At 39.2% G+C, this 25327-nt stretch overlaps 1 protein-coding gene, 1 non-coding gene and 1 pseudogene across 3 annotated transcripts in view; 2 read left to right on the plus strand and 1 right to left on the minus strand.

Moving 5' to 3' along the window:
- TENT4B (terminal nucleotidyltransferase 4B) overlaps nucleotides 1-25327 on the plus strand; it is an 85759-nt gene that overhangs the window by 24358 nt on the left and 36074 nt on the right. The window lies entirely within an intron of this gene.
- Nucleotides 932-22159, minus strand: LOC142432529 (uncharacterized; annotated as a pseudogene).
- On the plus strand, nucleotides 9335-9468 carry LOC142432899 (small nucleolar RNA SNORA70). Its single transcript, XR_012780993.1, has one exon. It is a non-coding gene; the product is annotated as a small nucleolar RNA SNORA70 (small nucleolar RNA).

Here is a 25327-nt window from a genome sequence, read left to right on the forward strand (position 1 = left end):
GTTATCAGGCATCAGAGAACAAAAAATCATATCACGGGCTACACACCTCCATGATAGGATCGCCGAAAACAAACGGGTGCATAAGCAAATGTGGCAAAGAAAGCTGATGGTGCCCGGCTATTGAAAGAGATAGTGTCTGGGGTCTTAAAGGCTTGAAGGTGAACAAGAGGCCATCTAGCTCAGAAGCAATAAAGCCCACATGGAAGAAGCACACCAGCCAGTGCGATCACGAGGTGCCAAAGGGACCAGGTATAAGGCATCATGCAAAAAAAAAAAAAGGACCAGGGGTGTGAGAGGCGATGCTGGGAGAGTGGAGGGTGTGTGGGTTGGAAAGGGGGAACTGATTACAAGGATCCACATGTGACCTCCTCCCTGGGAAATGGACGGCAGAGAAGGGGGGAAGGGAGACTCTGGATAGGGCAAGATATGACAAAATAACAATCTGTGGATTATCAAGGGCTCATGAGGGAGGGGGGAGCGGGGAGGGAGGGGAAAAAAAGAGGACCTGATGCAGAGGGCTTAAGTGGAGAGCAGATGCTTTGAAAGTGATTAGGGAAAAGTATGGATGTGCTTTATACAATTGATGTATGTATATGTGTGGATTGTGATAAGAGTTGTATGAGCCCCTAATAAAATGTAAAAAAAAAATTTGACGGGAAAATGGAATTAAAAGATAATGTGTTTTTTTCCCCCATGAACTTTTTGAAGCCCCCAGTGGATAATTTTTTTTTCAAAGTTGAATTTCCTTTTATTTGTCCTAAAATGTTTGGTTTCAAACTTGAAAGGACTTCAATTATTCCATGTAGTTTTCATTAACATTCTTTTATTTTCCCAGAGCAGAGTCAAAATATTCACACAGTGTGCATACTGCAGCACCTTCCGCCCACTCTGGTCGCTTGAACTGCCCTTCCTTGGTTCTTTTGCCGCTTTCTCAGATCTTTCTTGAAGTGTAGTGAGCGGGACTGTGCTGGGTATTCCAGCTGCAGTTTGGCCTGTCATTGTTGGAATGGCTTCTGCTACGTTGTGGTCTTCCAGCCGGTCTACTGTTTCGAGGACTATACGGTCTTCTGTAGTTGTAATCAAAAGACCGACTTCTTGATTTCCTCCTTTCATACCTTCGGCTTCGAGAATGCCTGTATCTGTCATAACTATCATAGCAAGAAGAATTGTATACATTCCTTCCTTCCTTGACCTTCATCTGATTTGGTGTCTTACGATCTCCCTGTGCAAACTGGATTTCAATTTGACGACCACAAGTCAATTTTCTGTCCAAATTATGTAAAGCATCTTCGGCATCACGAACATCCTCAAATTGAACATAAGCAAATCCTCTTGGATGTCGCATGTAGAATCAAGTGGAACATACACATCCACTGTAGGACTATAGCAACCAAATTCTCGACGTAAATCTTCAGACGTGTTGGGGGGCAAAGATAGTGGACATGTCGTCAGGGTGACTCTCAGCCAGGGGCACTAACAGGCTCCACAAACCGTCTGCATGTCCTGTGGCGGCTCCTCACACATGCAGCCCCCTCAGTGGATAATTTATAGGTGTCTTCCCATCCTATAGATTACCTTTTGCTTTCTTGATTGTGCTTTTTGAAATAGGAAAGACTTTTTATTTTTATAAAGTTTAATTTGTCCATTTATTCTTTTGTTGCTTGTGATTTGGTTGCCATATCTAAAAAATAATTGCCTCATCTAAGATCATGCTTTACACCTATCTTTTCACTATGAGTCAAAATTGGCTTGGTATCAGAGGTTTTCTTTTAAAAGTTTTATTGTTTTGATTCTTATACTTAGGTCTTTGATCCACTTTGAGCTAATTGTCCTTTATGGTATAAGGTAGATGTCCAACTTGATTTTTTTGTATGTGGATATCCAATTGTCTCAGCACCATTATTGAGTAAACTATTCTCTCTTTTTAGAAATACTTTCTTTGTTTTCCTTAAACATTTTTTTTTATCAATCATTTTATTGGGGCGGGGCTCTTACAAATCTTATGATAATTCATCATTCACTGTTATTAAGCTCACTGTATATATGTTACCTTCAACATTTCCCAAACATTTTCTTTCTACTTGAGCCCTTGGTATGAGCTCCTCTTTTTTCCCCTCCCTCCATCTTCCCACCCTCGTGAATCCTTGACCAATGATATATTGTTGTTGCTATTTTTTGTCTTATACTGTCTGTTGTCTCCCTCCACCCACATTTCTGTTATTCGTTCCCTTGGGTGGGCTATATATACAACCTTGTGATGGGTTACCTTTTCTACTCCCCTGTCCTCACTATCCCCCTACCCTCATGATATTGCTACTCCCAATATTGTTCCTGAAGGTTTTATCTGCCCTGAATCCCATGTGTTGAAAGGTCTTATCTGTACCAATGTGTCTGGTCTGGCCAGATTTGTAAGGTAGAACCTGGGTCATGGTAGTGCCAGGGAGGAAGTATTCTGGAACTAGAGGATTGATGTGCATTTTGTCAGTGCTATACAGCACCTTAGTTGAATTGTCCCTTCCTTGTAACCCTTCAGTGGGGGGATGTCTATTTGTCTACAGGTGGACTTTGGGTCTCCACTCCAACCACCCTCTTTCACATTTATGTAATTGTTTTGGATCTTTTGATACTCGATACTTGATTCTGTTGACACCTAATGATTCTTCCATGTGGACTTATTTGCTTCCTTGCTAGATGGTTGCTTGTTTAACTTCAAGCCTTTAAGTTGCCAGACACTATCAGTAGAACCCTGGACCTTGAAGACGCTAGAATTCGATGCAGTGGAGTCCCGAATCAATTTTTCCCATAAGAAATAACTGATTAATCTTTCTCAATCACTAAGTTTTTACCCCAACCATTGCACAGAAATTTCAAAGTAAATAAGTTTAGAGTTAAATAATATAATTTAATTAAGAAAAGCAACATTAAAAAAGTTTTTAACAATTACGGTATAGCCCATACCTTGAACTTGCTGAGGATCTGTATCTGTGGACACAGATGTGGAGAGGATGTATGGGGATGTTTGGAAGGGGAATCCCCTTCCATAAAAATCAACTGGTCGCTGCTTTTTGAGTATTGATGCAGTTGAGTACTGGGGTTCTACTGTATCTTTTGATAGCTGGCCAATAGCCGGCACCATCCACTTTCTTCATCATATTTGCTTATGCACCCATTTTGTCTTCAGCAATCATGACCGGTAGGTGAATATCAAAGAGTACCAGGTTATTAAAACACAGTGTTCTTATGTTTAGGGAGGCCTGAAGTAGAGGCCCAAAGTTTGTCTGCTATCTTAGTACTTAACATATAATTATATGTACATTGGCCTCTATCCTTTTCATTATAATTGAATATATATATGTCTATAGCTATGCCTTTATAAATAACTTTTGCCTCCTACTTCTTTCCTGTATTTTCTTTCACCTTCCTCCTGTTCCACTATCATCCTCACCCTCTGGACCCTTATGAGTGATTTCCAATCGGGTTTGATGAGGCGCCAAGCCCTGTCCCCTGAGTCAGAAGTCTATTTTTAGGATTCCTCAGGGACTTTGTTACTTTGCTCCCCTTGCTGCCCTGTTGCACTCCCTTCACGTTTCACTGCTGTGTGCAGGGCAGACCAGGCACACTTTCTGCACAGTCTCCAGTGCTGTCCGCCGGAGGGCTATGTGTCAGTGAGGGAATGTCGTGTCTCATCATTGTCATCGTGGGGCTGGCTCTACAGCTGCTCCAAGTGGGGATACCATCTCTAGGGCATGGTGGGCCATGATGAGGTTCTCGTTCTCTCTCTCTCTCTCTCTCTCGATTAGCTTTAACATGAAAGGGGTTTTTTTTTGAACATTTTAAAGCTTTTGTCAAGTTATTCTGTAGAAAAATTAGGTTACGCTGTCCTTACAATCAACAGTATATGTGAGTCCCAGTTTTCCCTAAATCTTTCCTAATAATATGTATTATTACGAACAACAAAACTAATATAAAATAAGATTTGATCATTCTTATTAGTGAAAATAATATTTCATGGGTTCACATTCATTGACTTTTATTTTTCAATTGCTTGTTGTTTTCCTAATACATTTAAAAAAAAGATATTTTTGTCTTTTGCTTGCTAAGATTTAAGAACTCTTTATTTATACTAAGCCTTGATCTATTCTGTTGTATGTGTTCGTATACATATGTATTTTGTTTTCGATTTTAAAAAGTTTTATTAGAGTACTTTTGGCAGGATGTTAGACCAAGCAGATATATACTACACAGATCCTCTGCAGCAAATACATAAAAATCCAAATGAAACAGATGCCGATGATAATCCTAGACACCTGAACTTCAGAGGAAAGGACAGAGAAGTGAATTGAATACTAACTAGAAGAAGCTGAGCAAAGTAGTGAGAGAAGAGACAAACCCATGAATTGTCTACTGTCCCGCTTTAGTTTTGTAAAGTGACATTTGATTGAAACAGTGAACTGACAATACAAATGCATACTCGTGAGCGAGTATGAAAAAGCAATGTGCCCATGGCCTAGCCGCATTTATACTTCTTACAACCCCACCAACTCAGTAACCACTCCTGTGCCCGCTGGTCATCAAGAGACAGCAGTCAAAACCAGTGTGCCTGTCCTCAGTTGTGCCGCATGAACCGAACAGAGAACTCTGTGCACTCTCACATTCTTTAACAGACCTGCGAGGAGCTAGATGGTGCTATAGTTTATTGTGCCAGCCTGGCCGATAAACACAAGTAGGATTAACTGAAGGGCAGAGGGATAAATGGCTCGGTGAGCCTCGCCTTGGTTGTTCTGTGCCTCAGTTTAAAGGGGGTACACTACCTGTGGGATGCCTAGCCTGTGGACTGTGTCGCTGTAAGTTGAGGTCCCTTTTAGCCCACACGATTGGAATGTTCATCTTTGGAGCTGGGGACTGACAGTTGATGACAGTTGGGGACCTGCCTTGCTGTTTGCTGCCTGGGTATATATATCCCAGCTCTCTCTACAGAAGGGGACTGGTAACTGGCAGCTCTCAAGCCTTAAAGGACTGCTAGTGTATCACTGCTTTATAATTTAACTGTTAATTTCATGTATTATCTATCTGTATATAATTTAACAGTTCATTTCTTGAACTATATATCTATATTTATAAATATATTTATATATAATTACTAGCAATCTGGTTTGTCTCTCTAGAGAACCCGGTCCAATACAGATGGTGAATGTCTAAGAACACCAACATATAATCATCAATTAAATACAAATACAAAAACAGAACAACAATTTCAGTTCACATAAAGAAATAAGACAAAGTGGCTCAAGCATGTGACCAAAATACAGAGCCAGAAGACCTTCTTAAAAAATGTCATAAAAACTACTTGATAAGTAGTTAAAAATAATATTTACGTCCTTTGAAATAAAATTGACAAATCCCTGGCAAATATAAAAAAGAAAAGATGAAGTAGACTGCAGTAAAGAAAGAGAAATCCAGGCTATCAGAAAAAAATAGCATATGGATTCTTACAGATCATAAAACAAGAACCATCAAAATGAGGCATCAGCTAATTCCGTATGGAAGCACACCAGCATTCATGATCCAAGGATTGCATATAATAAAATCCAAACCTGAGGAGTGAGTGGTATAAGAGCTTAAATTCTGAACCCTTGGTTTCAGAAGGCTGCAGATGACAGTGAAAATCCAAAACCCTTTGCGGAGTCTCCCATGAAGATTAAGCTTCTGGTGAATCCCCTCTGATTATGAACCAGACATAGAAAAGGCTTTGTTACATTGTAGGATGGATTACTGCAATTGTATCTACTACAATATGACAGCATAGTCTTTGATATTGCCCTTGACCCAATCAATTGAGGGTTTTCTTAGTTTCATTTCATTGTTGTTGGATTGTATTCTGTCTTGGTGTATGATTTTCTGTATATGAAACCCAGATTAGGTAAACCTATAGAGAAAACAACTGGATCAATAGGTTCAAAGGGATAAGACAAAGCAAGCTGGCAGGAAGTGGGGAGCTAATAACAAGGAGTGCAAGAAAGAAGAGAATTGATTGTATTGATGGCTGCACCACTCTTATGAATGTAATTGAACTATTGAAGTGTATGAGATATAAAGTGTATAATGGTTGAAAATGTTAAAAATAAACTAGAAAAAAGGAGCAGATGCAAAACAAAAAATGAAGTAGATATAATGATAGAACTAATGGAAATAAAAAGGATGATAACAGAATACCATGAATAACTGTATACCAGGAAATTTGAAAACTTAGAAGAAATGGGCAAATTTTCAGAAACATGATAAAAAGTCTACAAAGCAAATTGACAACAATAAATTCATAGCTATTGATCACAACACCACATGTAAATGGATTAAATACACCAGTCAGGAGGAAAGAGTAACAGAATGGATAAGAAAGTAGTACACATTAGTCTACTGGTTATAAGAAACACATCTTGGACACAAAGACAAAACGAGAATAAAAGTGAAAGGATGGAAGGAAATATTTCAAACTTGGACCAATTTTTTTTAAGTAGGCATGCCAAGACTAATATCTTTTAATAAAATAGACTTCAAGGCTAAATTCTTCATTCGAGACAAAACAAACAGAATTCCCAAACTCACTGTCATTGAGTCAGTTCCAACTCATAACAACCCTGTACACAGCGGTTCTCAACCTGTGTGTTAGGACCCCTTTGAGGGTCGAATGACCCTTTCACATGAGTCACCTGATTCATAACAATAGCAAATTACAGTTATGAAGTAGCAACAAAAATAATTTTATGGTTTGGGGTCACCACACATGAGGAATTGTATGAAAGGGTTGCGGCATTAGGAAGGTTGAGAACCGCTGCTATAGAACAAGGTACAACTGCCTGGGTTTCTGAGACTGTAACTCTTTATGGGACTAAAAACCTCATTTTTCTCCCATGAGGTGGTGCTGACCTTCTGGTTAGCAGCTCAACACATAACCATATATGCCACCAAGGCTTTGAGACATAGAATAAACATAATGATTAAAGGACAATTTGAGCAATAAGATATTATAATCATAATAAATATTTGTGTACCCAACAAAAAACCTTCAAAATAAAATAACTCTATTTTTTAAATAAAATAACTCTTATAGCTAAGTTGACAAGAGAAGTAGATACACTGCAATAGACTAGTAAGAGACTTCAATATACCACTTTCAAGGAAGGACAGGACAACTGGAAAGACTCTAAGAAAGACACAGAAGAACGAAATCAGACTTGTACAGAACATTCCTTCCCATAACAGCTCATTGTACATTCTTTTCCAGTGCACATGGAACATTATCCAGAATATACCATTTATTCAGCCACAAGCAAGTTTTTACAGATTTAAAAACCATTTCTTGAGATCAGAATAGGAAGATTAAGGGAAAAAATACATTGAAATTGCACAGTACCTTAATGTGATGAAGAAAGCTGATGGTGCCCGGCTATCACAAGATATAGTGTCTGGGGTCCTAAAAGCTTGAGGGTAAACAAGCGGCCATCTAGCTCAGAAGCAACAAAGGCCATGTAGAACACACCAGCCTGTGTGATCACAAGGTGCTGAATGGATCAGTTATCAGGCATCAAAGAACAAAAAAATCATCTCATTGGGAGCACACCTCCATGATACGATCACTGAAGACAAATGGGTGCATAAGCAAATGTGGCGAAGAAAGCTGATGGTGCCTGGCTATCAAAAGGTAGTATCTGGGGTCTTAAAGGCTTGAAGGTAAACAAGTGGCCTTCTAGCTCAGAAGCAACAAAGCCCACATGGAAGAAGCACACCAGCCTGTGCAATCACGAGGTGTTGAAAGGATCGGGTATAAGGCATCATCAGAATAAAAAAATCTTACCATAGTGAATGATGGGGGGAGTGCAGAGTGGAGACCCAAAGCCCATTTATAGGCCACTGGACATCCCCTTGCAGAGGGGTCTCTGGGAGAAGACGAGCCAGACAGGGTGCGATGTAACAGCGATGAAAAATACAACTTTCCTCTAGTTCCTAAATGCTTCCTCTCCCCACCCCCACCCCCACTATCATGATCCATATTCTTCCTTGAAAGTCTTACTAGACCAGAGGATGTACACTGGTACAGATAGGAATTGGAAACACAGGGAATCCTGGGTGGATGATCCCCTCAGGATCAGTGGTGTGAGTGGCAATACTGAGAGGGTAGAGGGAGAGTGAGTTGGAAAGGCGGAACCAATTTCAAGGATCTACATGTGACCTCCTCCCTGGGGGACGGACAACAGAAAAGTGGGCAAAGGGAGATGTCAGACAGGGCAAGATATGACAAAATAATTTATAAATTATCAAGGGCTCATGAGGGAATGGGGAGCGGGGAGGAAGGGGAAAAATGAGGACCTGATGCCAGGGGCTTAAGTGGAGAGCAAATGTATGAGCCCCTAAGAAAATGATTAAAAAAACAAACAAAAACAAATAAAGAAATTGCAGAATACCTTAAAACTACTAGGTAACTGTAGAAATAAGGAATGAAATTTGTAAAATTCCTGAAACGAACTAGAACAAAATTACAACAAACCAAAATCTTTGCAACGCTGCAAAAGCAGTACTCAGAGGGCAATTTATAGCAGCTAAATCACACATCAAAAAAGAATGAACAAAGATCATTACCTTAACATCTTCAATAATTGAACAAGAGCAGCAAAATAAACCTTCAGCTACCAGAAGACAATAAATAATAAAGCAGAAGTAAGTGAATCAGGAAACAAAATAATAGAAAAAATTAACAAGACAACAATGTAGAGGAAAAGCATATCAAATAAGAAAATGAAAGAGTGACATCACAACAAAACCAACTGAAATGGAAAAGACAATAACAGTGCCATGAAGTACTGTACCTCAACAAGTTTGAAAACCTAGAAGAACTGGACACATTTCTGGAAACATACTGTCAAATCAGCACAGACTGATGTAGAAAACCTCAATAAACTCCTAACAGAAGAAGAAATAGATCAAGCCATTAAAAAACTCTCCTCTACCAAAAATAAGTCCAATACCTAATGATCTCCCCAGGGAGTTCTGCAAAGCATTCAGGGAAGAGTTGACACCAATTCTACACAAAGTTCCAGAATAGAGAAAAGGGTATCAAACTCTAAATTCATTTTATGAAGCAAGCATAACCCCGATATGCAAATCAAGCAAAGATATTACCAGTATAAAAATTATAGACTGATAACTTGTGAACATAGAAGCAAAAATTCTCAACAAAACCTTAGCCAATAGAATCCAACAAAATATACACAAATATATTAAAATTCAAGTGGGATCCATGCCAGGTATACAAGGATGGGTCAACATTAGAAAAGCAATTTAGCAGCCAATTAAGCCGACCGTCCTCCTCCTTGTGGGGGCCGGTGTGCAATGGCTGCAAACAGCAAGCCTCCTCGGTAGTGTATGCAGCCTGTTGGTGTGTACAGACTGCCCTAAGGGACCTTGGAGACAATTCTTTGCTGCTTTTCGATGCCTCTGGCCTGACTAATATCTGCTCTTCCTAAATTAGACTCCAAACTGGGATGCGAGGTGCTTTGGGGAAACCTCAAGGCCTGGTGGCTAGAGTCCACATTGGCCAGCTTATCATGTCTGTGACACCAAGCTCCAAAACAAGGAACATGTGATTGAGGCCTTACGCAGGGCCAAGTTCAAGTTCCCTGGGCGCCAGAAGATCCTCATCTCCAAGAAGTGGGGCTTCACCAAGTTTAATACTGATGAGTTTGAGGATATGGTGACTGAGAAGTGCCTCATCCCCGGTGGCTGTGGAGTTAAACACATCCCTAACCATGGCCCACTGGATAAGTGGCGGCCGTGCATCCATGAAGACCTTGGGAGTCCTGTGCTGCCTCACTTGTACCCACCAAATAAAAATTGAACTTCCTGATTTAAAAAAAAATTCACCATATACATAAAACAATGGAAAGGAGCTACTTGGTCATATCACTTGATGCCGAAAAGAGCATGACAAAATCCATCACCTAGTGCTGATAAACCTCCCAGCAAAATAGGAGAAGAGACATTCCTTAGCGCAATAAAAGAATTACATAATAAAAAGGTGAGTGTCCAACATATCACTCAAAGGGGAGAAACTGGAAGCATTAACCTTGCAAATGGGAACCAGACAAGAATGCCCTTTATCACCAGTCTTACTCATTATCGTGCTGGAAGTTTTACAGATATTAGGAGATCAAGAAGATATCAAAGGCATTTAAATTGGCAAAGAAGAAGTAAAACTCTGTAGATGATATCTATATGTAGAAAGCTCCAAGATTTGGACAAGAAAAATAGAAATAATTGAAAGTTTTGGCAGAATGACAGGATGGTCATTCATGAGGGTGGGAAGGTGGGGTGGGGGAGGCGAAAAAAAGAAGAGCTGATATGAAGGGGTCAAGTAGAAAGAAAAGGTTTTGGAAGTGTTGATGGCAACATATGTACAAATGTGCTTAATGCAATTGAATGATGGATTGTTATAAGATTTGCAAGAGTCCCCCAATAAAATAATTAATAAAAATATACAAATAAACTTAATATACAAAATTCCATTGGATTCCTGTCTACACATTGAGAGCTCTGAAAAGAGAATCAGGAAAGCAATACCATTTACAATAGCCATGCACAAAGCTGAAATGCTTAGGAACAAGCCTAGATGCAGAGAAACACTTGTATAAAGGAATCTATAACACTACTACATGATCCCAAAAGAGATCTACATAAATAAAAGACTATCTCATGTTTATCCAGAGTAAGATTTAACAATTTGAAAATGTCAATCCTACCCAAAGCAAAGCTTAAATATAACACATTTTTGATCCAGATCCTAGCATTATTCTTTATAGAAAAAAAACAAACAAAGAGCCTTGTAATAGTAGAGTGGTAGATACAGAGGCCAGTGGAACAAAACAGAATAGAAAGCACAGAATAAATCCATCCACCTGATTCGACAGAGGCGACTGATTTTGACAGAGGGCTGAATATATTAAATAGGGAAAAGATAATCTCTTCAACAAATGGTGCTGGCAGAATTGGATTTCCATTTGCAAAAGATTGAAGCAGGACCATATACAAATCATATACATAACCTTCCATATGCAAAAAAAAAAACAAGGCGGATCAAAGACTTAAATGTAAACACCAGAATTAGAAAGTTGATTGAAACAGGGACAAATTTAAGTCCCCAAATGCATGGCATAAACACAGTCAGATATAATGAAACACACACAACAACAGCAAAATGCAAAATAGATTTCTGGGACCTCCTGTAAGTAATACAGTTATGGGCATTAAAAGATCTCATCAGACAAGTAAAAGAGAGCCTACCGACTGGGAAACAATTCTGACATTGATAAACCAGACAAGGGACTAATCTCTAAAATCTATAGAAAGTTTCAACATCTCTAATCCAGTTAAAAGGCAGAGGACATGAACAGATACTTCACCAAATAATACATGCAAGCAGCCAACAAACATGAAGAAATACAATCACGAGCCGCCTGAGAGATATATATCAAGACCGTGAGCTCCCACCTCCCACTGGCACTGGTAGCAAAGTTAAACGACAACAGCCATGACACAGAAACTGACAAGTGCTGGAGAGGTTGTCGAGCGATGGCAACCCCCCGACACTGCTGTGGGGACAAAAGAACTGCACAACCACCTCCTCAAATAACTGGGTTTACAGATACCACGTGACCTAGCAATCCCTCCGCTTGGCATATGCCCCAAATAAACAAGGACCATAGGTGTAGAAGCATACATGTTCATCATGAAACTAGTCACTGTTAATAGCAAGAACATGAAAGCAATGTAAATGCCCATCAGTTAAAGAATGGATAAACTGGTACATACGCACAATGGAAATACGATGTATCACTAAGAATAATGACGACACTGTGAAGCACCTCATGACATGGATGGATTTGGAGCACATTGTGCTGAATGAAGTTAGCCAGCCCCAAAAGGATGGATAATTCCATTAAACCTTGCTATGAAAGAAAAAACACAAGACAAAGCTTTTTTATACCAAAAGAAATAGATTGATGATTGCCAGGGTCGGGAGGGAGGGGAGGCAATAGACAAGAGGGAAAACTAGGGTAAAGGGGGAGATAATATTCTACACACGTGAGAAAATGGGGGAGGAAGAAGGGGCGGGGCAAGCTATTGGGAAGTTTGATAAGTTGTTTAAATTGTTGAATAAAGAAAAATGATGAACTGTAAACCCCTACCTAAATCACAATAAAAAGGAAGAATAAAGAAGGGAAGGGAAGGAAGAAGGAAGATAGATTTTACTAAAAGACTAGAAAGCAAATGCCCAGAGTGCATAAAATTTTGGGCAATGACATGTTGGACAAAGGACATATAAAAAGTTTAGCACTTCAAGAAGAAAAAGGCAAATAATCAAATTTTTAAAAGGTGGAGCACATGACTGAAGAAGACATCCAAGGCACTAACAAACATGAAGAAATGAGTTGCACTCAAACTAAAAATGAGGTATCATTTTATCCCAGCATTAATAGCAAAGTTCAAAAAGATAAAACATAACCAATGCAGTAAGTATGTGGAGATATTGGAACCCTCATACACTGGTAGAGGATTGTAAATGGGTAATTTCTGTGGAAAAGGGGTATGGAGCTTTCTCAAAAAACTGGAAATTGAAACATATGAGTCAGCAATCTGTCTCCTTGGTATATGTGCTAGAGAACTAAGAGCCATTACATAGATATATGCACACCCATGTTCATCTGAAAACTATTCACAATACCAGAAGATGGACACTATATGCTATTTAGTGCGAGGATGAATACACTTTTGTACATACATACAATGGCATACTACAGAACTTTAAAGAATAATTATGAATCTACAAAACCCCTTTGTGTTAGGTAGGGTTGACTAGAGAAAAAATCCAGAGACACTCATATATTTATGAGAGAGACATTTATATCAAGAAAACATCTCAAGCCAGTGCATCTCAACTCCATAGCTCCTAGACTCACACAGCCGCATGCAATGATGCAGAACACAGGATGATCACAGGCTGGTAGGGGCAAAGTCCCGTGGATCCAATGGTGGTGGGCACATCTCCAGAGTTCTGGGAGGTACCAGCATGGCTTGCCAGCAGGAAAGTGAAGGCAGAGAGAGCGAGAGAGGGGAGGGGTTCTTAAGATCCTCCTTATGAGAAGGTCACACCCAGAAGGAGGCACAATCAGGATGTGACTTGATTGACAGGATAGACTCCACCCCTACACTTTGTATCTTCAAGTTGACACGAGATTATGTCTGTACCACATCCTTATAATATGAATGATCCTGGAAGATATGATGACTGAAATTAGTCACAAAAGGACAAATATGAGGAGGCACTCTTCAAAAAAATGGGATTTTTTTCAAAGCTATGAATTTAATTTTTTTTTTTAACAAAAAAACCTCATCACCTTCTAAGGGCTCTTCATTACACTTAATACATTTGTCAAATCTGTGATTCTATTTTTGGAAGCATTTTTCAAACTCACCTGTTTGAATGGCTGACCACCTCCCTCATTTTGTCTTTTTTTTTTTTTTAAGCAAAAGGGAATAAATTTATTGGAGCCCATACAGGAAACCCTAGAGGGGCCCAGTGTACCCTACTGTTTAGGCATGCCCAGCAAAGGGTCACCCCACACACTGTACCCCCATGTCCCAGAGGGACTCCCCTTGAGCTGAGCCCCAAAGCCCCAGTACTGGCTGGGGTGGGGATGCCTCATTTTATCTTTACTCTTCACTGCTCTGCATTTGAGGAACAAAAAGAAGTTGCACAGAGAGAAGTCAGGTAAGTGAGGTGCGTGGGGCAAGAGAGGCATGCTGTTATTTTGCCAAAACTGGTGTACTCATATGGCTGTGTGAGCAGGTGCTTTCTCCTGGTGGGAAAACCAATTCCCCATCTAACCATAAATCAGGCCTTTTTTGGTCACACACTGTTATGCAATCTTTTCACAAATTCTAAAATAGTAAGCTTAACAGTCTGACTTGGAATGAACTCCAAATTCACCGAGTCAACATTTTCATCTGTTCAGGAAGTTGATGGACGTCCAAAACAAGGCTTACCATCAATCAACATTTCACCTTTTTTGAAACAAGAAAACCAACCATACACTTGAGTTTTTCCCATAGCGCTGTCCTTGTAAGCTGTACTCAACACCACAACAGTTTCTGTGGCATTTTTCCTGAACAGGAAGCAAAATTTCACAGCTGCATTACCAAAAACGAGGTTTGGGTGAAACTACTTTTACCAAAAAATTCACTATGACCAGCATGAACCTTCCCTAGTAGCGTCCTGGGTGCACTAACTCAGAGAGAGTTGCTCAGGTGCTCGCCTAGTGGAGAAGATGTGTATTATGAAAGCCCCACGTGGTTCCAGTTTTTTGGGTACTCCTTAATGTAATATAAAACAAGCACTAAAAGCAGGCACAGAACAGCAATAAAACATAATTTAATTTCTTAAAAGTAAGGGAAAGTAAAATTAAGGTTAAAAACACGCAAAGGACAAGAAATAAACAAAACCAGTAAAGGGAAAACTGAAAAAGAAAAGAGAATATTAAACATAATTAAGAGAAATGAAGAAAAATGAGAAAGAAGGAGGGAAAAGGAGAAATAGGAAATGAAAGTAAAAGAAAACAGAAAGTAAGGATAGAAGTTGAGATGGGGAAAAGTATAGAAAAGAAAGGAGAAAACTGGGGCGGAGGCAGAATCCAGAGAGAAGAATAGTATGGAGGGCCGGACTGTTGTGGATGTGACATTCTGCCAGACGGAACGAGGAAGGAGTAAGGAGGTGAGAAGCGTCTCGCCCCTGATAGACTAGCTGGTTAGGTTAGGGGCTTCATCGGGAAGTTGTATAGGTTCTAGGTGGCCATGGCACTTGTTCCTGGAAAAGAACCTCTTTCGGGCCCAGAGGATAACTGGGAGTGAGGTGGTTATGAAAGAGGCTCTTGCCCACCCAGGGTTGCTTGTCTGACATCATGCTCTCTCCTGGTCTGATTAGGTTAGTATTCTAACTACTTTTCTATCCTTTCTTCTAAAGCTCAAGGATCCAGGATTATCATCTGTATCTGTTTTTCTGTGATTCCAGTGTCTTTGTTGTAGAGCAGCAGTTCTCAACCTGTGGGTCACGACTCCTTTGGGAGTCAAATGACCCTTCACAGGGGTCACCTAAGACCTTTGGAAAACACATTTCTGATGGTCTTGGGAACTGAAACACTGTTCCTCTGTCTGTCTCCAGGCAGCCTGTTCGCCAACATGTAGATATGCTCACAGGAGTACCCAGCATAATACATCATCGCGCCAACCTCATCACATGCACCCCATACAAATACAGGTGTGTATGACAGGGTTGGTGCCATAATGTACTTATGTGGACCAGTCATACGTGTAGAGATCAGCTACTGTGTAGAAAGCAACTGCTGTGTTGAAAGCAACTACTCTGTTAAAAGCAGCTACTGTGTTGAAAGCAGCAATATTGGAGGTAAAATGATACTTCATGAATTATAATTACTGGGTAAATATAAAATCATGTACTGTAAAATCATCAACTGCAAAAAACAATGTATACCATGGGAACTTAATCTGCATGCTCATAAGTCTTTTTATAGTAATGCTTTGGTTGATGTGAATACTGCGCCCTTGTGATAGTAACAGGTATGTAAAAAGAACAACACAGAATGGTAAATCATAGGAAACTTTAATGAACTGTATTGACTGCACTATGTCATGCATCATCTTTTGTATTATTAAAGCTATTGTTATATATTATTTTCATTAGCAAACCATCCCATGACAATGGATCATGTAGAGAAGAATGTTAAGAAAAGAAAATATAATGAGGATTTTTTTACAGTATGGTTTTACCTCAATAATTACAGCAGAAATTGAGAAGCTTCAATGTGTTATTGTTGTGAAGTTCTATCAGCCGGATCTATGAAGCCGAACAAACTAAAATACCATTTTGATAGCAAGCATCTGAGTTTTGCCGGCAAGCATACCAACTATTTTAGAAGCGTGCAGATGGACTCAAGAAAGTCAGACTTGACACTGGTGGCAAGTACTACAAACAAAATGTAGCAGCTGGTGAAGCTTCATATTTGGTGGCACTCAGAATCACCAGAGCTATGAGACCTCACTCCATTGCTGAGGATTTACTGTTGCCAGCGGCCAAAGACATTGTTCGAGTTGTGATCGGAGATGAATTTGTTACGAAATTGAGTGCAATTTCCTTATCTAGTGACACTCTCCGCCGAAGAAGAGATGGCATGTCTGCGATATTCTTGAGCAGGTCATCCAGGAAATCAAATCTGCTTCACTTCCAGTATTTAGCATCCAGCTTGATGAATCTACAGACTTTGCAAATTGTTCACAGGTACTGGTTTTTGTGAGGTATATTGATGATGGTGACTTTAAAGATGAGTTTCTTTTTTGCAACCCTCTTGAAACGACAACTACTGCACGTGATGTATTTGACACAGTTGGCTCATTTCTGAAAGAGCATAAGATCTCTTGGGAAAAGGTTTGTAGTGTTTGCACAAATGGTGCTCCAGCTGTGCTAGGATGTCGATCTGGATTTCAACGTTTGGTACTGAATGAGTCACCAAAAGTCATTGGAACTCACTGTATGATTTATCGGCAAATATTAGCAATGAAGACACTGCCACAGAGTTACAAGAAGTAATGGAAAGCGTCCTAAGTTGTGTCAGTTTTGTAGAGGTGAGCACTTTAAAGCATCGACTGATTTTGCAACTGTGCAGCGATACTCTGCTGTTTCACACGGAAGTGAGATGGTTGTCGAGAGGAAAAGTTTTAAAACATGTTTTTGAGCTTTGTGATGAACTGTAAAAGTTTTTTCACAGAAAGCAAGACCGCAGGTCGAAGCACTTTCCAGCGATAGAAGTGAACTGCAGAAAATAGCTTACTTGGTTGACATCTTTGTCATCTTGAATGAGTTAAACTTATCACTGCAAGGATCAAATGCAACATGCCTCGATTTTTCTGCAAAGATCCGATCATTCCAAATGAAACTTCAGCTTTGGCAAAAAAAAAAATTGGATGAAAAATAACTTACAGGTTGCTTACCTCATCGGCTTTCTTTGAGGAGCATGACATTGAACCAGACAAAAGAATTATGATGATAATTTTTGTGAAAGAACACTTGCACATGCTTGCAGACGAAATTTCATTGTACTTTACAAATCTACCTGACACCCCATTTGCACTTGCCAGCAGCCTGTTCCCAGTCAAAGTTGAAGATGTTCCTGAGACAGCACAAGAGGAGTTCATTGAACTTATTAACAGCGATGCAGCGGGAACTGATTTCTCTACAAGGCCAGTTAGAAGTGTTTGCGGTCATCCTGTTCTGTCTGAAACTGTGTTGCTCCGCCTCCTTCCATTTCCAGCAACATATCTTTGTGAAACAGGGTTTTCCAGCTTGTTGGTTATCAAGTCAAATACAGAAGTCGACTTGCTGTGGAAGATGATCTTCATTGTGCTCTTGCAAAGACGGCCCCGAGAATTTCTGATCTGGTGAGAAAGAGGCTATCTCAACCTTTGTACTGATGTTGGCTTTTTATACATACTGTCGCAAAATGTGGCAATGTCGTTTACTGTTGTTACATTAAGACTGTTACCCATGCTACACCATGCTTCAAGACAAAATTTCATTTATTTGTAATTAGAAATAAATATTTCACTATATATAATTACATATTGTTTTTGTAATTAATCACTATGCTTTAATTATGTTCAATTGATAACAATATCAGATATTTACATGACAATTCATACAGTAGCAAAGTTACAGTTATGAAGTAGCAATGAAATTCATTTTATGGTTGGGTCCCCACAACATGAGGACCTGTATGGAAGGGTTGAGAACTACTGTTGTAGAGAGTGTATGCAGCACATCGATCTTGCTGGAAGTACAGCTCATATGCTTTAATGGTAAATTCTATCATAAGGCTATGGAACTGAATAGAAAAAGACTACAATGTTCAATAAACATGGAGCATATTCTCTACGTTACTAGGAATCAAATAATAAAATCAAAGCATGCTAGTATAATGGTAATTAAAATATATATTCACAAGCCATACTACATAGGTGTATGAATATCTATGTATGCATATATAGTTATAAAGTTAGCCTTCCTGTTAAAGTTATTTTAATCTCTAGATTTAATCATTGTTAACAATGTAGTATATAAACCTTTTATATGGGGGAAAATATATACATGTACACAGATTTTTATAGAATAGATTGTCCTGAAAATGTAAACAATACAAATGGCCAGTAACCTCCCCAAGTATTTAATAAAACGGACAAATCCATGGTAGTGGTTTAAAGATCATTATAGTACAGAAAGATAGAGAGTGAAAAGTCCTCCCAACTCTGCAGTCATACCCTGCATGGAGACAAAGCCCTTCTCACGGTACTGTTGTTACAGCTTATTGCCTCCTTCCAGATCATTTGTTCTAGAATCAGAACCAACTGTTATTACCCATTAATACACACAAAGTGAATTATGTTAAACACATATACTTTTTCTTTTAAACTGAGCACTATATTAGTTCACATAGCTTTGCCTCAGCTATTAAATGAGCCATATTATTCTGTGGAGTGAGTAGACCATTATCTAATTGGATCCCACTGATGGATATTGAGGCCGTTTCTACATTTCTCAGTATAATACTTGGGTTGTTGAAGGATGCCAAGCTCAAACTTTTCCAATAAGCAAACAGCAAAATCAGAAAAAGATGTGCTTGGTTTTTGGAACTTTACTTGAGAAACAAACAATGAGACTTGGGAAAACCTGTATGAATCATGTTTGCATCTCACATCGGATACAAAGCACTGCTTTCCCTCAGATAACATGCTCCTGTGTTAGTGCATTACAACATTTGCCTTTTTACTTTTTTTGTGCTTTATTTGCATAAAATAGCATAACCATGCTCCAAAGAAAGTTAGTGATACCAGCAGTAATGCTAAGAGGAAATGTATGACAACTATGGCAGAATTAAAGAAAGAAATCATTGCAAAATTTGAATCAGGTTGCCATTTGTCTGATTTGGTGGCTGGATACAACATGGCTAAGTCTGTATGGGTGTGTGATTGAAGTAGCTAATCTTTTAAAAAGTGGGAAACGTTAACCACAAAAAAAGAACCCAAACCATCGAAGAGATTGAACAATTACTGTTCATTTAGATGAACCAGGAAGAACTTGATGGCGATGGCTTATCAAAAACAGTGACATGCAGGAAGGCTAAAAGGCTCCATAACGATTTAAGCGAGTGCTGAGAGAACAGGTGTACAGAGTGCGGTGAGGCACGAGGAAGGAGTGAGTGCAAATAAAGGCAACACTGGTAACTTGGTGTCTGAATTTGCTGAATACTTAGAGGGTGAGGATTTCGCTCCCCAGTAAGTGTTCAACTGCTATGAAACTAGCCTTCTTTTGGAAAGAAATGCCCACTAGGACCTTCATTACGAAAGAGGACAAGGCCTTGCCAGGCCACAAGACTATGAAAGATAGGCTCACTCTGGTTGTATGGAAACGCGAGTGGGGGGTTTTAAAGTGGAACCCCTTGTTAAGTGTACCATGTTGAAAAGCCAGTTTTGGGTTGTTGTTTTTTAAATCACTTTAGTGGGAGCTCCTACAGATATTATAACAATTCATAATTCAGTTAAATCAAGCATAATTGTACAATTGAAGCCACCATCAGTTTCAAAACATTCTTCTTGGACTCTTTGATAGCAGCTCCTCTTTATTCCCCCCACCCCCAAGAATCCTTGTTGTTTTATATTACTATTTTGCTGTATCTTACATCATCCAATGTATCCATTCACCTACAATTCTGTTATTCATTCCCCTTTAGTGGGGTTATATAGTCATCCTTGCTATCAGCCCTTCCCCTCCCCTCCATCCCCTGTTCCATCCTCTGTTTCTCATACCTTCAGGGAATCATTACTCCTGTTACTGTTTCTGAAGGGTTATCTATCTTGGCTTTCATACAGCCAACCTACTTAATTATGCAAATGAACATATGCAGGTCTAAGATGATTAATGAGGTGAAACAAAGTCTGTGATAGTAAGGGGAGGAAATATTAAAACTAGAAGATGGTTATGTGTTTCATCAGTGCTATACCGCATCCTGGATATGTCATCACTTCCATGTGGCCCTCTGTAAGGGACTGTCCAATTATCTTGTAGGTGGGTTTTTGGTGTCCACTTTGTCCATGCTCCTTCATGTCAATTTGATTGCTTGTTTTTGAACTTCTGATACTTATACCCAAAGATTTACGTAGAGGGCCAAAGTCCATAAGTTTCCTTGTATTTCTATCTATCTATCTATCTATCTATCTATCTATCTATCTATCTATCTATCTATCTACACACATACATGTATATACACATTCACACACCAATACACCTATCTATATATTTATATATATAATTTTTACTTTCCTCTTTTTCTTTTTTCTTTCCTCCTGACCCACTATCATGTTTACCCATCTTCACCTCTCAGTAATTTCTCTTGAATATATTTCAGCTGATCAAACACATCAATTTTAGAACCCTTGCTAATCCTCTGTCCCTGTTGTTGTTGGCTCACTGCTCCCCTCCCATGCGCCCCTTCCCCAACCGCTGGTCCAGTCACTGCCTCCTTGGAATTGCTTATCCTGCCTATCTTGTATAGACACCAAAAGAAGGGGGCGGGGGTGGGGAGAGACTATACAAAAAAATCATGGATGCTTAAACAACAGAACATAATGAAATAAGTTAATTTTTACTGTATTGTGCTTTGATGTTTTAGGGGGTATTTTCACTACCTAGGGCTGTTAACTTTGTGTCCTGGAAGTGAATTTATAAGTGTAATTTTTAGACCTCAGTCCCAATTATTTGGTTTTCCATTATTTCTCACGGGAAAAATATGTTCTATCCTTGAATGTTTCGGTGTTCAAACATGAATTTGGAACAAATTGAATACAACAACTGAAGTATCACTGTATTCCAAAAAATACTGCTGTGAACACCCTTGTGCTGTAGTCTTGTTCCTGCATGGAAATATTTCTGGAGGATGGAAAGAAGCAGGGTGGTTTAAATTATTTATAAAATATTTATTATTTACTAGTGTAACTTCCAGAGAGGCTGTGCTAATTTATACTTTCTCACCATTGTATTACTATTAATAAGGGTGTATATGCTGGAGCAGCACAGCCAACTCACCAACTCCAAGTTAGGGGGGAAAAAGTTTATTAGAATGTGTCATCAACTATAGGGGATCAACAATAAAACACGCTGTCTTGACGGCATCCTGTTAGAAATAAGAATTCATAGAAAAATATATTTTCTTTTGGAATTTATACTTTGGAGAGTCATGTACAGCTGTTTTATATTAACTCAGGTTTCAGGATAGCCACAGTAAACAGTTGTTGACCATGAGCAAGCAAACCAGGACAATAAGCTTCATTAGGACTTAGCTCAGTCTCAGGATATCTCTGTTGACTTACTGGACAGTAGGACCTAGCTTTTCACTCCCTAACAGTCAGGCAAATAAGAAAAGACTGTTACAGTTCTGTGGCTTTTCCACCAACATCCAACCAGTTTGCTTTTGAGTATTGTAGCAAGTTATAAAAATTCCATAGAGACAACTACATTGAGTAAAATCCCTTAGGCTACCTGTGGGCTACAGTTATCAAAACTGGATATAGTTAAATCATTTAAAAATGTTTTTGGGGTAATATTGACAGTAATTTGAATAGAACTTTGACAGTGCCTTCATAGAAGTATGAAATTGGTAACTAAAAAGATGGCATGGTTTGCTCTGAGTTCCCGTTATAAAAACTGGAATGTAGATGTTGGAGTTGGTCTCAGGCGTATCGTAGGCTGGGACAGGTATCCTTCAGGCAGCAGTTCTAACTCCTGAACAGATGCTTACCTGGCCTGTAGGGGACAGTGCTGAGCTGAGGTGTCAGCAGTGGGTCATTGCTTACCCTGACTTGAAGCTTCCATGTTGCCTCTTGTTTTGAGGGTGTGGAAGTCCTGCATGACCCCCATTTGGCCCAGCTGATAGGTGGGAAGTGGAGGTTCTTTTTCATTGCCAAGGGCCATATTTTTGCCGTTTTTCTCCATGATGAATATTATAAAATTAATGTAAATCTTGAAAGGGTCACATTTCCTTTGCTAGTGTAGATCTTCTCTTAAAGGCCAAAAATTATTTTTTAAAACCTGAATTATTTCGGTGGTGTACTTTTTTTTTAAATTAGGGGCTCATACAACTCTTATCACAATCCATACATATACATACATCAATTGTATAAAGCACATCCGTTCATTCTTTTTTTGGGGCGGGGGGTATTCTGTATATTTTATTTTTGACTTTGGCTCTAAGCTTTCTGCAAAGAGGAAAAGCAAAGCTGGTTAAACACTTCACACTGTGCAAAGATAAAAATCAATCTAGGAAAATTCAGGCAGGTACTTGGATGAGCCTGACAGAGGGGGAGACATGCATGCCTGTCAGTGAAATCTCAACTTCTGTGCACATATTGCTGTTTCATGGCTTTAATCTCATACAATCCTTTAGTATTGGGTAAAGTCATCATACAAAAATGTGAAAACAATCCTCTAATCAATAAAATATACTACAAATGCATAGTTCCTTGCTGATCTGGCTTGCTTTAGAAATAATTTACAGTACCTGAAGGAATTATCTTCACACCAGAATTTGATCAGAAAGGTGGTTCTTTTTTTTTTTTTTACATTTTATTAGGGGCTCATACAACTCTTATCACAATCCATAAATATACATACATCAATTGAATAAAGCATATCCGTGCATTCTTTGCCCTAATCGTTTTCAAAGCATTTGCTTTCCACTTAAGCCCTTTGCATCAGGTCCTCTTTTTTTCCCCCCTCCCTCCCCGCTCCCTCCTCCCTCATGAGCCCTTGATAATTTATAGATTGTTATTTAGTCATATCTTGCCCTATCTGGAGTCTCCCTTCCCCGCCTCCTCTGCCATCCATCTCCCAGGGAGGAGGTCACATGTGGATCCTTGTAATCAGTTCCCCTTTTCCAACCCACTCACCCTCCACTTTCCCAGTATCGCCCCTCACACCCCTGGTCCTAAAGGTATCATCCACCCTGGATTCCCTGTGCCTCCAGCTCCCATATGCACCAGTGTACAACCTCTGCCCTATCCAGCCCTGCAAGGTAGAATTCGGATCATGGTAGTTGGGGGGAGGAAGCATCCAGGATCTGGGGGAAAGCTGTGTTCTTCATCGGTACTACCTCGCACACTGACTGACCCATCTCCTCTCCTAAAAAGTTTTATACTTTTTTTATACAGAAATTTGTTGTTACTGTCTGCTCCCTGTTATATTAAACTTTTATGTATCATGACCTTTGAAATTAATGTAACTTTTACTCCGTTGAATATACTATTCTCATCTCTCTCTGTGTGTGTGTGTGTGTGTGTGTGTGTGTCCGTGTCCATCTGTCCTCTCCAAATTATGTGCTACTACCAATGCTGTGGAGTTGATTCCAGCTCATGGCGATCCCATCCATGTGTGTCAGAGTAGAACTGCATTCCAGAGGAGTTTCGCTGGAAGATACGGGGTTTTGGGGGAAGTACATCGCCAGGCCCTTCTACCTCTACTCTCTTAGTTCTCAGTGGAGTGCATTAATCATTTGCACCACCCAGGACTCCTCTTAGTTACACAAAACCTCAAAAATTGACCCGTTACTACCAAGTTGATTCTGACTCACAGTGACCCTGTAGCACAAAACAAACTTGCGGTTTTCATTTATCTCAGGAATTGTGTTATTTACCACTTTATTTGTTTTATGACCCAATCATTTTCTAATGTTCAATCTCCATGTGTTTATGTTTCTGTTGCTTTTATTCTTGATTTCTCATTTTAAAGCATTGTTGTCCCAGAACAAATGTTGTAGCATTTCCATTTTAAAAACACTTGTTGAGACACGCTTTGTGGCCTAGTGTGTGGTCTGTACTTGAGAATGTTCCATATGTGTCGGGGACACATACTGGGGTTTTGTTGGGCGAAGCATTCGGTGTACAGCTACGATTTCGATTTTGTTGATTGTGGTGTTGAGGTTTTTTTGTGTCTTTAAGGAGTTTTTTTTTTCTTTTCACGATATTCTGTCTTTCCTTGAGAGTGGCATATTGAAATCTCTTATTCTGGAAGTGTCTATGTTCTTTTTCAATTCTTTAAGGTTTTGATTGATGTATTTCAAAGAGCTTTCATTGGATGCAAATATATTTATTATAGTTATGCCTTCTTAGGCTATTGGTCCTTTGTCACTATGTATAGTGTCTGCTCTCTTCTCTTATTATGTTGTTTGCCTTGAAATCTATTTTCTTAGAGATTAGTATTGCTACCCCTACTTTTTTCTGTGGCTGTTTGCTTGGCACACTTTTGATCAGCCTCAGATTTTTAATCTGTTCTTGTCTGTGTTTCTGAGGGGGTATTTCTCGTAGGAAGCATTTTTATTTTCTCCTTGTTCCTGAATATTTTTATTTCTCCATCATATGTGAGTGATATTTATTTTGGGCACAAGATTCTAGGTTGGCAGTTTTTTCCCCTCCAAGACTTTTTATACATCACTCCACTGTGTCTCCTGGCCTGCATGCTTTGTGCTGAGAGATCTGAATTTATTCTAATTGCTTACACTTTGTATATAATTTTCCTTTTTCTCTGCTTGCTCTTACAATTTTTTCTTTGTTGATGTTAGACATCTTGACTGAATTATGCTTGGGAGTATTCTTTCTTGGGATTTCCTTTGATTGTTCCCCCCCAGCTTTGTGAATAACATCTCCTCATACTTTAAGTGCTGGGCAAGCTTTCTTGCGGGAGTTCTTGAACTATTCTCTGTGGATTTTTTGTTTCTTCCTCTTTTGGAATCCCTATAAGACATTGGTTGTTCCTCTTGATTGTGTCCGGATTGTCTTCAAGCTTTTTTGGTATCCTTTGCATATTTTGTTATTTGTTTTCTTTTACATTATAGCCTATTGGGAGTCCATCTATTCAATTCTGTTTCTCTGTTTTCGGATTTTGTCATGTTTGACGTTTGTGTTTATATCTGTTAGGCATGTAGTGAGGTGTCTAGCTTTTCTGTTTTCACTTTCTGTCTCTTCCTTCGTCCGTTGTATGAGTGCAGTTATCATCGTAAGTTTTATGTGGTAATTCCTTAGCCTCTTCAATTTCAGCCATTTCATTTAGCTCTTGTTGGTGTTGGTTATATGTGTATATCTCTCTTGACCTTTTTGTGTGAACCGATAT

Source organism: Tenrec ecaudatus, chromosome 18 (assembly GCF_050624435.1).
Source record: "Tenrec ecaudatus isolate mTenEca1 chromosome 18, mTenEca1.hap1, whole genome shotgun sequence".
Lineage (NCBI taxonomy): Eukaryota > Metazoa > Chordata > Mammalia > Afrosoricida > Tenrecidae > Tenrec > Tenrec ecaudatus.